The sequence below is a fragment of the Elephas maximus genome, chromosome 8, assembly GCF_024166365.1.
Source record: "Elephas maximus indicus isolate mEleMax1 chromosome 8, mEleMax1 primary haplotype, whole genome shotgun sequence".
In the NCBI taxonomy this organism is placed as follows: Eukaryota; Metazoa; Chordata; class Mammalia; order Proboscidea; family Elephantidae; genus Elephas; species Elephas maximus.
Window position 1 is genome coordinate 15,196,295 of NC_064826.1, and position 15,664 is coordinate 15,211,958.

General features: G+C 41.8%; 1 long non-coding RNA gene across 2 annotated transcripts in view; it reads left to right on the forward strand.

The window, feature by feature from the left end:
- The window catches only part of LOC126081859 (uncharacterized), a 37,321-nt gene that overhangs the window by 9,618 nt on the left and 12,039 nt on the right, over positions 1 to 15,664 (forward strand). The gene's annotated exons all lie outside the window — the stretch shown is intronic.

Here is a 15,664-nt window from a genome sequence, read left to right on the forward strand (position 1 = left end):
ATTGTCCACCAAACACCTCTGTTTGCTGTGTTTTTAAAATGGTCTGTGAGCAGCTGTAGCATCTTATGACTTCCTCTCACTAGATCTTGACTCTGTTATGCCCTCTAATTACTCTGCCATTTCTCTTCTTTCTCTGCTAAGCACCTTCATCAGGCATCTTACTTAGACCTCTACGGTATTTCTCACCTCCGTGCCTTTGCATACCTGCTGTTCTTTCTGCCTGGAACATGTTTCATCCCGATTCACTGAACTTACCCCTAATTATTATTTATTTATTTATTTTTAGGATTTTAAAATTATAATGTTTGAAACACCCCAAGAAGAACTAAGAATAATCTGTAAACACTGTGCATCTACCATCCAGCGCAATCACATCTTCACGTTTTGCTGTATTTACTTCATGACTTTTCAATTAGACAAGTCTGTGGGTTAGTTTGGAGCCCTGGTGGCACGGTGGTTAAGCGTTTGGCTGCTGAACAAAAGGTTTGGCAGTTCGAGTCCACCAGCCGCTCCTCAGAAACTATGGGGCAGCCTCTACTCTGTCCTATAGGGTAGCTATAAGTTGGAATCAGGATTTGTTTTCTTTTGTGTGGGTTAGTTTACATTTTGATTTTGCTGAATGTCTCTCAACTTGAGTTTGTCTGATGGTTTCTCGTGATTGAACTGAGGTTGAGGTGAGAATCCCACAGGGAGGGTGTTGTGTGATTTCATCGAATCACGAGGCTTGTGTTATCAGTGTGTCTTACTACTGGGGGTGTTGACATTGGTCACTTGGTTGAGGTGGTTTATGCCCAATTTCTCCAATGTAAAGTTATTCTTTCCCTTTGTATTGAATAAATATCTTTGGGGAGATATCTTTTAAAATTTAAGTAGAATTATGGTTTGTTGTTATTGTTGGTTTTGTTTTTAGAGAAGTTTGGGATTTACAGAAAATTATGCAGAAAGTACAGGGGGTTCCCATATGCCCCCTTGGAGAGATAGTTTAGGACCATGCAAACTTTATTTCTCCTCAAACTTGCACCCACTAATTTTAGCATCTCTGTCTGGGTGGTGACTCTTGTCTACCACAGTCATTGCTGTGGTGTTTAATGGTGATTTTCTAATTTTCCCTGTTCTTTTACATTTATAATTGGAATTTTACCTTAAGAAAGACCTGCCCAACTCATTATTTGCTTATTTGATTATTTGTATCATCATGGACTCCTGGATATTTATTATACTTTATGGATTAAATTCCAATACTACGTTTATTTTGCTGCTCAGATTGTTCCAGCTTTGGCAACTAGGAGCTTCTTCAGGTCGCTTTTTTTTGTTTTTTTCTTCGGAGGGAGAGAGAATAGCATTTTCTTCCTTTCCAGCCCCACAAGACATTCCAGGGTCATCTGGTATATCCCTAGCTTGGGCTCAACTCTGTCCCAAGAGACCTGGTTCCTTTTACTGGAGAATGGCGTTTAGAAAACAAGACATGAGCACAAGGTGTGAGACTGGCTAAAATGTAAGTCTAACACTTTCAAGCTGGTGAGAATGCAGAGTAATGGGAACTCCCATGCTTGTGGGAATTGGAACAGTCAACCTGGAAAATAATTTGGCATTCGCTAGTAAAATTGTAGGTGGCACAAGCGCTGAAATAGTAATTTCACGTCTAGGTAAATACCTTGGCAAAACTCTTCTTGCACAGGTGCAACAGGAGTCTTATGCAGCTGTGTTCAGAACAGCACAAAACTGAAAATAACCCAAATGCCCATCAGTAGAATAGGTGAATAAAGTGTGGTATATTCATAAAATGGAAAACCCTAAAGGAGTGAAAATGAATGAACTACGGGTAGACACATCAACAAGGATGAAGCTCAGATATATAATGTTGAGCAGAAAAAAGAATACGTGTAGTATGATTCCAGTTATGTAAAGTCCAACAATATGCTAAAATTAAACAACATGTATATTTGTAGGGATGTAAGTTGTCGTTGCGTGCCATTGAGTCGACTCTGACTTATAGGACAGAGTAGGACTGCCCCCATAGGGTTTTCTAGGCTGTAATCTTTACAGAAGCAGACCGCCACATCTTTCTCCCACGGAGCCACTGGTGGGTTCAACTGCCAAACTTTCAGTTGGCAGCCAAGTGCGTAACCACTGCACCACCAGGGCTCCTTAGGGATGCGTAAGTGTGTGATAAAACCAGGAAGAAAAGGAAACAATAACTAAAAAATCCAGCATAGAGGTTACTGGTTGTGGGTAGAATGCAGTTGGGCTTCAGAGGCATTGGCACTATCATATTTCTTAACCTTGAATGATGGGTTAGTGGGCATTCGTTTTATTTAGATCACACTGGGTTTTTTGTGTGTGAATATTGCATAACGAAGAAGGAGGGGTCTGGGAGAAAGAAAAGAATGGAAGAAAAGAAGGAAGCGAGGGAGGAAAGACGAGGAAGAAAAAGAGTTGTACATGATGTCTTAAGATCTGGGTTGTAGTTCAGATTCTGACAACAGACATCTGTGTGGCTTTGGATGAGTCACTCAACTTCTCTGATCCTCAGTTTTCACACCAATTGAATGGGAACGATGTACTCTGTCCTATGTACCTCACAGTGTTATTGTGAGGATGAAACAAAATATTTACACCTATGTGCTCATACTTAGAAAAGGCAATGAGTATCCCAAATTTTTTTAAAGAAAATCAAGACTTCCAATCTACTTCCTAATGCCAGGAATTTAGCATATTTTGATATTTCTATGTATTTCAAATGTAATGACTGTGTAACTTACAGCCTGCTCACTGACTTCTCAGCTAATACAGAAAGAGGGAGGCAGATACTCTGTTTATGCCCTTCAGGAAGGTTGGTTTGCACTTTCGACAGGACTTATAGAACGGCTTGGCCAGAACGGTTCTGAAGTCTCAGGACGTGGGCAAGGGCTTTTCTTATGTGCGAAGGGCAGTGTTGGTCTGCTCTCTGGTGGTCAGAGGAAAAAGCACACGTGAAGGGTTGGCAGTCAGAGAACGCAATCGTCATCAAGGTATCAGCTACCAGCCATTGAATGTGAGCCTGGGTCTGGACTAGCTTTTTCATACTAATGATCTCATTTAACTTTGGAAACAGTCTCGAAAGATACTTCATAGGGTCCACGTTTTACAGAGGTGACTATGGGGCCTCAGAGAGTCGAGGTAATGGCCTGAGGTCACCAAGTGAGTGCAAGGGCAGATTTCTTCCTCAGGGCTGGCTGCATCAAAGCCTGCCTGGGGTGGAACCCAAATGCTTGTTGATCACCTGACCTCTCCTTAGCGACCTTACCACTTCACAGGTGCAATCCCAGGGCTGCTTGGACTCCTAGTCACCAGGTAACTGCACAGATAAATCTCTATGGTACTAATGTATTTCATGGCTTGAATAATTCATTCTAGATGGACGGAGTCTTCCTATGGTAGCTGAAGGGCCCCAAGGGGAAAAAGTAATAAGAAAGATCATCAGACATTTAAATATACAGACTCCGCCTCCATGGAGTCTTGGTGCTGCACTGGTTAAGAGTTCAGCTGCTAACCAAAAGGTCGGCAGTTCGAATTCACCAGCTGCTTCTTGGAAACCCTATGGGGCAGTTCTCCTCTGTCCTGTAGGGTCACTATGAGTCACAATTGACTCGATGACAATGGGTTTGGTTTTTGCCTCCATATTTTAATTTCCTCATTGTCCCTATTCTTTGCTTGGAATGATTATCTTCACTGTATTTAGTTCTGGACCCAAAAGGACCACTTCTTCAGCCTCTGACTTCTGCTCTAATTACTGACTCCTGGTCTTTTATGCTTTTATTCTTATTCTGCCAATAAAATTTATTAATTGATCATTTTATAGACATCCTAGTATTAACTGCCAAGGAGCCCTGGTGGCACAGGGGTTATTCTTTAATGTTTGACATAAAACCTTTTGGGGAACAGTGTATTTTTTTAAAATATGCGATTCAACTGTTACATATTCAGGATTTTTGCATCTATATTTTGTTGGAGAGGCTGATCTATAGTTTTGAAGGAGTCTTCATAAGGTTTTGGTTCCAGGTTATTCTCATCTTGTAAGACGAGTTGGGAAATTTCCTTCTCTTCTGATGCTTTCGGATAATTTGAAAATCATACGTAGTACTCTGCGTGTTTGATAGTGTACTCTTGCTAAATCATTTGAGCTTGAGTCTTGCAGACAGTAGATATTTTTACAAGCTTTTGACCCCCTCAATTCCACCTCAGATCACTGGTGCTACCTGGTCTATCCAGATTTTCAATCTCTTCCCAAATTGATTTCGGTAAGTTGTATTTTCTATAAAATAATCCACTTCATCTAGATTTTTAAGTTTATGGTACCAAAATATTATGTAGTGTTGTCTCATAAATTTTAAATATCTTTTTTCACTGTACTTATAACCTTCTTGTTACTCAAGTTGCCATCATTTCTCTGACTTGTCTGTGGCTGGTCTCCCTGTCTCCTCTCTAGCTACCCTTTCTCTAGGTACACAGACTCCATCTTTTATCACTTCTTGCTGCATGCATCAGTGGGCCAACAAAAGCTACCAGGCCTTACCTGCCAAGCACCACACACCAGAGATGGCTATTCCAGTAGTGAAACAGGTGTAGTGTCTTCCTGCTAGGTCTGTAGCACTAACCCCACCTGTGCAAAAGAGTCCTGTGCCCATTCTCGAATGCCCAAAGTTGTCATTATGGTACCTACATCTCTAGCTATCCTCACCTGTATTATACATACGCCTGTCCTTCACTGCTCTCTGCTCCACCCAGGCTAGTGGAATCTATCCTATACACCCTGTTGCCCGTCCTACCTCCATAGTTCACCTCTATTATTGGAGAAGGGAACAAGGATGTCCTGCAAACCTGATGATCAAGTTGGGGTCCCTAGTGTGTGACAAGCAAACCCCCAACCATGTGGCAACCTTCCGCTAAACAAACCACTAAAGAAATGTCAACCCAGTTATATGCAGCCCTTCCCTGAATATCAGCAAGTGGATAAGTATTGACAGTATGCATTGACCCTGATCCCTTTAAACACACACACATACCCCCACTGCCGTCGAGTTGATTTGACTCATAGCGACCCTATAGGACAGAGTAGAACTGCCCCATAGATTTTCCAAGGAGCGCCTGGTGGATTCGAACTGCGGACCCTTTGGTTAGCAGCCGTAGCACTTAACCACTACACCACCAGGGTTTCCATAACCACTACACCACCAGGGTTTCCACCCCTTTAAAAGCACCCCCGAAATCAACAAAGCATACCTATCTCTTAGAATTTCAGAGCCCAGCTTGGCCCTTTTCATACATGCATGGCTCTGTTTCTTCTCTCAGCCTCTTTCATCACGTTTACTATTTATACCCCTGTTTTAAACACCGGATTTTCATGCACCAATCAGCTCTCTCCTAGACGCCTACTCAAAGACAGTGTCCAACTTTAGCCACTGAGGTTAGGAGTTGAACTATTACAAAACAGGATTTTGTCCTTCTAGTGCAAATTTTTTTTAAAGCACAATTGAGCATTTATATTCATAAAGAATATGCTCTTCTTTCAGCACACAAAGTTATGTATGAAGTCAACAGTTCTGCCAAAGAGAAGGAAGGAACACAATTAGTCCAAAGGGCATTTCCCCTTCTTTTTGGTATGCAGTGCCACAGACTTGAACAAGTCTTATTGATTTGATTTGATGGTGCTGGAGCATGGTCTAGAGTCAGGAGGCTTTGGTCTGCTCCCACAATCTGGTACACTAATGGTGTAACCTCCAGACCAGTCCCCTTTAAAACCGTAGTCCAAGTTATTTGTCTGCAAATTGAAGCTGTAGAACTAACTACGTGGCCTTTAAAGGTCATTTTAGCATAGCAGTTTTAGGGCCCCGATGAGTACATAAGTGCTTATTCTATGTTGGGGTCCTAGGCAAAATGGAAGAAGTATAGACCTTACTTTCAAGAAGCATATTATTTCATGAAAATATGACATATTTGTCTATTTTTTATTGAGTTTTTGGTGAAAGTTTATAGAGCAAGTTAGGATCTCGTTTGACTAAATACAACATGTCTTAAGTAGTTAGATATAAGACAACATTTTCTCTTTTTAGGATGACCTTGGTTTAAGCCCATACTAGCACCAAGTATAGCTAACTTTTCTCCATCTATCCAGCTTTCTCTTTCTAGCTCTCAGAAGAGGCATGGTATAGTCATGGTCCAAGAAGCCAAATCTGTCATTCAGTACATCTAGATGGCGTATTTCTCACGTCCTCTTTTTTCTTCCAACATCACAACCTTCCACTGAAAACAGATAAAAATATTTCTTACGCCTCTCACTGCTAGATTATGATAGACCAGATAGAATGGCTTTCCCATTAAAGAGAACTAGAACATGTACACGTCTCAAATATAAATTTGAATGTATCGCTGACTTATGAGAAAGAAGGAAAATCCCCAGAAAATTGAAAAACAGCTAAAATAGGAATGATAAACAGTTAAACGAAAAGGCTAGGGCTATGTTAGGGGAAAATGTCAACACCTAGTACTCAGATTAGAAGATTAAGTCTTGAACTTTTTGCAAAATGGGAAGTGAGACTCCTGCATTAAGTGAGAACCTTTGAAGAGACTAGAGTGGCCCCAGATGCAAATGGGGAGTGACTGCTGAATGGGTATGGGATTTGCTTTTGGGATGTTGGAAATGTTCTGGAGCTAGATGGTAGTGATATTTGCATAACGGTGTGAATGTACCAGATGCCACTCAATTGTACACTTTGCAATGGGTAAAATAATGAATTGCATGTTATGTGAATTTTATCTCACACACACACACAATCTAAGTTCAGAGATTAAAAAAATAGCAAACGCACGTAAGTCTAGACATTGTATAATATGATAAATGATGATAATGTCTAATTTGAGTGGCTAAAAAAATGAGAGTTAAAATAGTGGATGACAAGGACATCAGAGTTGAGAGAAAGGTAATCAGAGTTAAAGGTTTTTAAGGTCCCCATTTTTATGCTGTTTAGGGGAAGCCCTGGTGATGCAGTGGTTAAGCACTTGGCTGCTAACTAAAAGGTCAGCAGGTCAAACCCACCAGCTACTCTGCGGGAGAAAGACGTGGCAACCTGCTCCTGTAAAGATTTATAGCCTTGGAAACCCTATTGGGCAGTATAATCTGTTCTATAGGGTTACTATGAGTCGAAATCGACTTGACAATGGGTTTATGTTGTTGGGGAATTCCCTCGGTGATGCAAATGGTAAATATATGCTCAGCTGCTAAACAAAATATTGGAAGTTCAAGTCCTTGGCACCTTGGAAGAAAGTCCTAGCAATCTACTTCTGAAAAATTAGCCATCGAAAACCCTATGGAGCATAGTTCTACTGTGACACACATGGGGTTGCCATGAGTCGGCATCGCCTTGACGGCCACTGGTATGTAGTTTGGAAGAACAGTGACTAATTTAGATTACAATTAATTTAGACAACTTAAAATATATAAGAAGGTGAACATGGAAGGAGCTATGGGCAGCATGTGGTGTGAAATGAACCACAAAGCTCCTTGCCCCTCCTCTCTTTTCGTTTCCCAGTTGTTTATCTGTGTAGCCGAGGGTTTGACCTCTGTACGTGTACGTGCCTAGAGAAGACCCGGTTCTCTATCCCCCTCTAATGTTATTATGGAGTAAGGCAGAGGCTGTCAAGTGGTTTGCCTGTGATCCACAGTAAGAACTTTTTACATTGCCACCCAGTGCACATACATTATGCATGTGACTGAAACAAAAATTTCACAAAATAATACTTGCTGTAACTATGTGCGTTTTATGCTGATATTTTCTAACCTATTTGATTTCTTTTTAAAAATGCTGATTGTGGCCTTTTAAGTAGATTTCATAACCCACTAATGGGTTGTACCCCACAACTTGAAAACACCGATGTAAAGAGTATGTGATGGTACCCAAGTAAAGAGAAGGGCAAGGAGGGAAAGTAGAGAACAGAGTTTTGAGCACTTCAGTATCTATGGTAATGCTGTGTCCACAAACATAGCCAAATGGTGAATTGGCAGGTGTCTTAGTCATCTAGTGCTGCTGTAACAGAAATATTGCAAGTGGATGGTTTCAACAAAGAGAAATTTGTTCTCTCACAGTTCAGTAGGCTACAAGCCTGAATTCAGGGTGCCAGCTCCAGGGGAAGGCTTTCTCTCTCTGTCACCTCTGGAGGAAGATCCTCATCATCAGTCTTGCCTTGGTCTGGGAGTATCTCAGTGCAGGAACCTCAGCTCCAAAGGACATACTCTGCTCCCTGCGCTGCTTTCTTGGTGGTATGAGGTCCCCCCTTTCTGCAGGCCACACCCCAGGGAGACTCCCTTTACATTGGATCAGGGATGTGACCTGGTAAGGGTGTTACAATCCCACCCTAATCCTCTTTAACGTAAAATTGCAATCACAAAATGGAGGACAACCACAGAACACTGGGAATCATGGCCTAACCAAGTTAATACAGATATTTTTGGGGGGACATAATCCAATCGATGAGAGCAGGATTTTCCAAAATCATTTGAAGGTGTTGCTCTGTTCCAGCACTGTAATCTCCATGGGGCAAGAGAGTATTTCTACTAGTGCAGTGGAAACATTTTACACAATTCTGTGTTTGTGTAGTATCCTGTGAATTCTGTTATGTAGTATGGATGCGGCCAATGGAAAGCATTCCATATTTGTGTACTTTGCAGAATAATACATCTCGACTCAAAGAAACCAGAAGGTCAGAGTTGTGGTCCTGCCCCTTTTCACCTTGGAAAAGGCACTTCCTTTTTCCTAGTTTCAATTCCCTGATGTGTAAACGAAAGGCCTGAACTATGGCTTTAAGTTCCCTTCCTAAAAAGAAATCCGTAATTCACTCTAACGAGTCTACATGGACCCCTGATTACAAACACACACACACACACACACACACACACACACACACACACACACAAGCGTTGTATTAAGATGACGGACATTTAATACACACCTTTATAAAAACACCCACAGCATTTGGCATTAATCTGTTTTCAAATAAATAGGGAGTGATGAGAGGTGATGAAGGGGATAATTATTAAGCATCTTTTTTGTGCATTTTCGTGCATAATTCTTTCCTTTAGAAGACATTTATAATTTTTTAAATTAATTGTTGGTTGGGTGTGGTGTAGTTCAGCAACTGCAACTTCAGGAGATTTCCCAAGTTCAGAAAGGGGATTATACTGGTCTGAACCTGTACTATTAAACATGTCCATATTCCATGGTATTACGTGGCTCCTGTTTAAATTCTTGTTCCAATTGAGAGTTGCCAGGTACCTCAAGGAACAATATCTGGCACGGTATGTTTATACGTGAGATGTAAGCGCCTGTTTTTCCTACCACAGTTATTCCTTTGTGTCAGCTAGTCATTGTAACCATCCATGCTGTAGATCGGATGTGACTAAGAGCTTGGGTGTTCCAGTTTACCACTGTCGGGAGGATTCCTGGGGGATGAAGGAGTGGAAAGGCCATTCTCTGCTCTAGCCATGCAGGACTATTTTCAGTTCCCGGAAAGCCCTTTGATGAGTTTTGCTTATATTGTCTTTTATAAAAACTTTTTTTTGTGTGGAAAATCTCAAGCATAAATAAACAGAATAGTATAATGAACCCCACTTACCCATCACTCAGCTTCAACTACTATCGACGTTCCGCTACCCTTGTTTCGTCTTTACCTCAGCCTACTCCACCACCTCCATTTCACGGTTGTAATTATGTTTCAGTTTTTAAGGTGAGATGTGCAGACATCGAAATGCAAAAATCTTAACTGAGCCATTTTGACAAATAGGTAAACCTGTTTACCCATACCCTTACCACATTGCCGTCTGGTGAGAAAGAGTCCTCATGCTTCCCCTCAACCCTCAAAGGCAACCACTGAGTATTTTCCACCTTCAATTCATTTTGCCTGTTCTGGAATTTCATATAAGCAGAATCATACAATAGATATTCTTTTGTACCTGACTTTTTTTTTGTTCAGCGTTATGTTTGTGAGATCCATTCATGGTGTTGCACGCACGGAACCATGATTCATCCCTTTCTACTGCTGAATGGCAATATAGCACACTTTGTTCACCAATTCTCCTGGTCCTGGACATTTGGGTTGTTTTCAATTTCTGAGCACTGTGAATAAAGCTGCTGTGAACAGTCTTGTACAAGTCCTTTTGTGAACATACATTTTCATTTATCTTATGTAATTGCCTAGGACTGAAATTACTAGATCATAAGGTATGTTTAACTTTATAAGAAACTGCCAAACCCTTTTCCAAAGCAATTATATGATTTTATACTCCAACCAGCAATAGAGGAGTCCCATTGCTCCATACCCTCATCAACACTTGGTATTTTCGGTCTTAATTATAGCTGTTCTGGTGGGTGTGAGTAATATACTTACTTCAGTATTAATTTACATGTCCCTAATGAAAAAAAATTTTTTTTTTTTTTTTTTAATGTCTAAAGGGAGCCCTGGTGGCATAGTAGTTAAGCGTTTGGCTGCTATCCAAAAGATCGGCAGTTTGAATCCACCAGCCACTCCTTGGAAACCCTGTGGGGCAGTTCTACTCTGTCCTATAGGGCTGCTCTGAGTTGGAATTGACTCGACAGCAATGGGTTTTTTAATGACTAAAGAAGGACCCCTGGTGGCACAAAGGTTAAGTGCTTGGCTGCAAACCAAAAGGTCCAATTATAACCCACCGAGCAGCTCCATAGGAGAAAGACCTGGCGATCTGCTCCCATAAAGATTACAGCCTAGAAACCCTACGGAGCAGTTCTACTCTGTCACGTGGGGCTGCTATGAGTTGAAAATCGACTTGATGGCACCCAACAACAACAATGACTGAAGATGTTAGGCATGCTTTTTTGAGCTTATGACTTTGGCCTGTTGTATTTTTCACATGCTATTCCCTTGCCCAGAACACTTACCATCACCCATTCCTCACCTAGTTAACTGGTATTTTTCATCACTTTCACTGGGAAGCCTTCCCCAACTCCCTATAAGAAGTTGTTCAGTGTCCCCTGTATGTGTACCTACCTACCAACCATCTGTTTTTTGTCGTACTGTGGTGGCTTGCGTGTTGCTGTGACCCTGGAAGCTATGCCATCAGTATTTCAAATACTAGCAGGGTCACCCGTGGTGGACAAGTTCAGCAAAGCTTCCAGACTAAGACTAACTAGGAAGAAATACCTGGCAATCTACCTCTGAAAATTAGCCAGTGAAAACCTTATGGATCACAACAGAACATTGTCTGACTCACTTGCTTAGATCACATCATCAAGAGGGATCCATCACTGGAGAAGGACATCACATTTGGTGAAGCAGAGAGCCAGTTAGGCGAGGGAGAGCCTCGGTGAGATGGATTGGCATGTGCAACGATGGGCTTGAACATTCCAGCGATTGTGAGGATGCTGCAGGACCAGGCAATGTTTCGTTGTATGGTATGGAAGGTTGCCATGAGAAGAGTTGACTCAACGGCAGCTATCTATGTGTACCCAAGCCACTCTCTACTTACCCTGTCGCACAGCATTTACCACACCGTATTACAATTAGCAGTTATCAATTGCATCTTCACACGTCTGTAAGCTTTGGTGAAGATAGGGACAGTGACTCTCAGGTTACTGTTGTGTCCATCCCAGCCACTGGCATAAAGCCTGATATATAGTGGATGCTCAAATGTTCATGGACAGAAGGAAGAAAGGCAGGCAGGCTACGTTAGGCAACAGAAGACCTTGGTTCAAGTACAGGCTCTGCCAAGTGTTCCATCTGTGTCATGAGGGGAATCACCATTTCAGACTCAGTTTAGACTCACTTTACACTCAATTTCCCCATTTACAAAATAGGACAATAAAACTTATCTCATGCATTTTTGGTGGAAATTAAAGCAGGTAATGTATTTGAAAGGGTTTTATAAAACAAGGTATTACTCAGACTGGCAGATGTCGAGGTCCAGTAAGAAGCTCAACATGCCACTCGGAGCTCTAGGTATAAATGCAGAATGAAAAAGATCAGGCCAGGAAATAAAATAAGTTATTTTTTAAAAACCACTTCATTGTTGTCATATTGTTTTCCTCCACGAAGGTTAAGCACAGGAAGACAAACCCAGGTCATTGATTAACTGGAACTTTGGTGATCAAAACATTTAATCACTCATGTTGTCTAACACCTATCACATGTCCAATAAAACCCGTTGCTGTCCAGTCGATTCCAGCTCATGGCAACCCTATGTGTTACAGAGTAGAGCTACTCCATAGGGTTTTCTTGGTTGTAATCTTTACAGAAGCAGATCGCCAGGCCTTTCTTCCATGGCACCACTAGGTGGGTTCAAACCACCAACCTTTCGAATACTGGAATATTGTGCCCAATACATGTTGACAAATTAAGCAATGAAGTAGTTACATATTTCACATAAGTACACGAATGTAGCTCTTATTGTTTTCTTTTAAGAAATGTACGATTTCTTTGAGGAGACACGTAAATAATCAATATATCTTTAGGCATAATCTACTAAAAAGTACTAAAAAAGCTGACCTATGTCCTGTTGCTACTTGGGCAAGGAGGCAGTAGCTCCCAGCTACCCCGCTACTTCCAACAGCATGGCTTTCTCGTATTTTCATAGCTTAATTAGTTACATTTCTTGGCTATCAGCGAAAAAGATAGGAACCACATAAAGACATTTTGTATGAAGCAAAATATTGTGTTACCTGTAGGCATTCTCATGGTGCATTCTCGTTCTTCATGCTTGATAGAAAGGAGTCCACCTTCCAGTGAAGCCAAGAGGTAAGGAAATTGGCCTAAAAGCTGCATGAGAACGAGTTTACTAGAATCAGTACCAATTGCTGCCTTTTTGTAGCTCTTGGGAACGTTATGGGAGGAGTACCATCTCCTCCTGCACACTCTCTTCCTGCCCTCTCTTTCATGCCCCCACTTAGGAAATACAAATTGACCAAGTCTTAGTTGCTCCTTCGGCTTGACATTACCAATTGCTGTTGAGTGGATGCCAACTCATTGTGACCCCGTGTGTGTCAGAGAAGAACTATGCTCCATAAGGTTTTCAATGGCTGATTTTTTTTTTTTTGAAGTAGATAGCCAGGGCTTTCTTCCAAGGCACTTCTGGGTAGACTTGAATCTCTGACCTTTGGGTTAGCAGTCAAGCAAGTTAACTGCATCACTCAGGGACTCCTCAATTTGACACTAAGAGATACAGAAAGCTTGTAAGGCAACTTGGGACTCGAGTGGAGCCAGGGGCACACCATAAAATCTAAAGAGAAAGTACTACATGGAAATGTCATCTGAAGAACAGTACGGACCTCAGCTTCAATACTTCCCTTTGAGGAGATAATTGTGGTTTTTAAGCCAGCAAAGAAATAAAATGATTAAAATGTACATCATGAGTCTGGGGTCTTAAAAACTTGAGAACAGCCATCTAAGATGCATCAGTTGGTCCCAACCCACTTGGAGCAAAGGAGAATGAAGAACACCAAAGACACAAGGAAAATATTAGCCCAAGAGACAAAAGGGCCACATAAGCCAGAGACTCCATCAGCCTGAGACCAGAACTAGATGGTGCCTGGCTACTATCAATGACCGCCCTGACAGGGAACACAACAGAGAGCCCCAGATGGGGTGGGTGAAAAAGTGTGGAGCAGAACTCAAATTCACATAAAAAGATCAGACTTAGTGGTCTGATTGAGACTGGAAGAATCCCCAAAGCTATGGCCCCTGGACACTCTCTTAACCCAGAACTAAAACCATTCCCAAGACAAAGATTAGACTGGACTCTAAAACATAAAATGATACTTATGAAGAGTGTGCTTCTTAGTTCAATCAGATACATGAAACCAAAGGGGTGCCTCCTGTTTGGAGCCAGGATGAGAACGCAGGAAGGGACAGGAACTGGTTGAATGGACACAAGAAACCTGGGGCAGAAAGGGGGAGCGTGCTGTCACATTGTAGGGTCTGCAACTAATGTCACATAATAATATGTGTATAAATTTTTGTATGAGCAATTAACTTGAGCTGTAACTTTCACTTAAAGCAAAAAAAAAATGTACAGCATGAGAAAGCAGTATAATTTTTTAGACTGTGGACATCAAGTTCTCTTAGATTAGGAAGAGTCTCATTCATTCTTTTGCCAGCTGTGCTTGATCAAGATCTTTCTCTGACCTGTTCCCAATGTCTTCTAAGAAGATAAGCAAGAGTATTTCTCAGGCCTCCCTTAGCCTGACCTTCAGTGTTTACCTGGGGATTGAGGAGAAGCATGCGAGGATCTTGGGTGGAAGAAAGTAGAATTGCTATCAAAGGGATTATAGTTTTTGCTTTCTATATCTTGCCACCCGGGATTCCTGACCTTTTGGTTTCCTTCCATTGAGAAGAAGCTTTGATAGTGTGTCTGTAATCAATTGTGCCTCTGAAGTTGGTGCTTTGGGGCCCATGCTCATATCCCCTTGGCAATCAACATCCTTCTACACCCGGATCACTTTCTGTTGTAAAGCCCTGTATCCCTTGGCCCAAAAACTTTGTCTGGCCACCGAAGCATGCTGGAAGCACCAGGGACTTAACACCCCTGGAGTCAGCCCTCCAACTAATGACAGATGGGAGGTAGCACCTAAATCCTCCTCTGGGTGGGACAACTCTGAGGCATGTTCTACACCCCCTCCCAGAGAAACCCAGTGGACATGAGCTCCAGCTCCCCACAGCAGTTGTTGTTGCTGCTGTCTAGTCAGCCCCGACTCATGACAACCCCACACGCAGTGGAACAAAATGCTGCCTGGGCCTGCACCATCCCCATGGCAGGTTGCAGATCAGGCCACTGGGATCCATTTGATATTCATTGGCTGATTTTCAGAAGATCGCCAGGCCTTTCTTCCTAGTCTGTCTTAGTCTGGAAGCTCTGCTGAAACCTGTTCAGCATCGTAGCAACATGCCAGCCTCCACTAACAGATGGTGGCTGTTTATGAAGTGCATTGGCCAGGAATCAAACCTGGGTCTCTTGCATAAACAAAACAAAACAAAAATAGAAGGTGAGAATTCTACCCCTGAATCACCATTGCCATTCATCCACAGGTATACCAAAACCCAAACCCATTGTTGTCGAGTCAATTCTGACTCATGGTGACCTTATAGGACAGAGTAGGACTGCCCCATAGGGTTTCCAAGGAGCAGCTGGTAGATTCACACTGCTGGACTTTTGGTTACCAGCTGAGCCCTTAACCACTGTGCCACCAGGGCTCCATCCATAGGTATAAAAAAAGAATTTCAACACATTTTATTTAGCAGAACACAATTAAATCCATAACACACGGCCAAGCCCAAAATCAAGGGGCAAGAGAAGTATATTCCTTTCAGGAAGTAAAAGGGGGAAGGGGAGAGTATTTTTGACAGTAATTTACCACAGGGGGTATGCAACAGAAAAGTCACTCTTGGAAGGGCGTGGTTTGTTAAAGCCAGGAAATTTTTTGTTTCAGTCCTTCTCTAATTCATTACAGGGGAACTAGAGTGACTTTAAAAAATATCAGGCTAAATTTTTTGGCATCCAGAAATGTTTTCTTAATATAGAGATCACATTGCCCTAGAAATAGAGGCATTTTTAGGTTTTAGATATTAAGCAAATGTTGTTACAAAGATTCTATTATCCGGTCAGAAG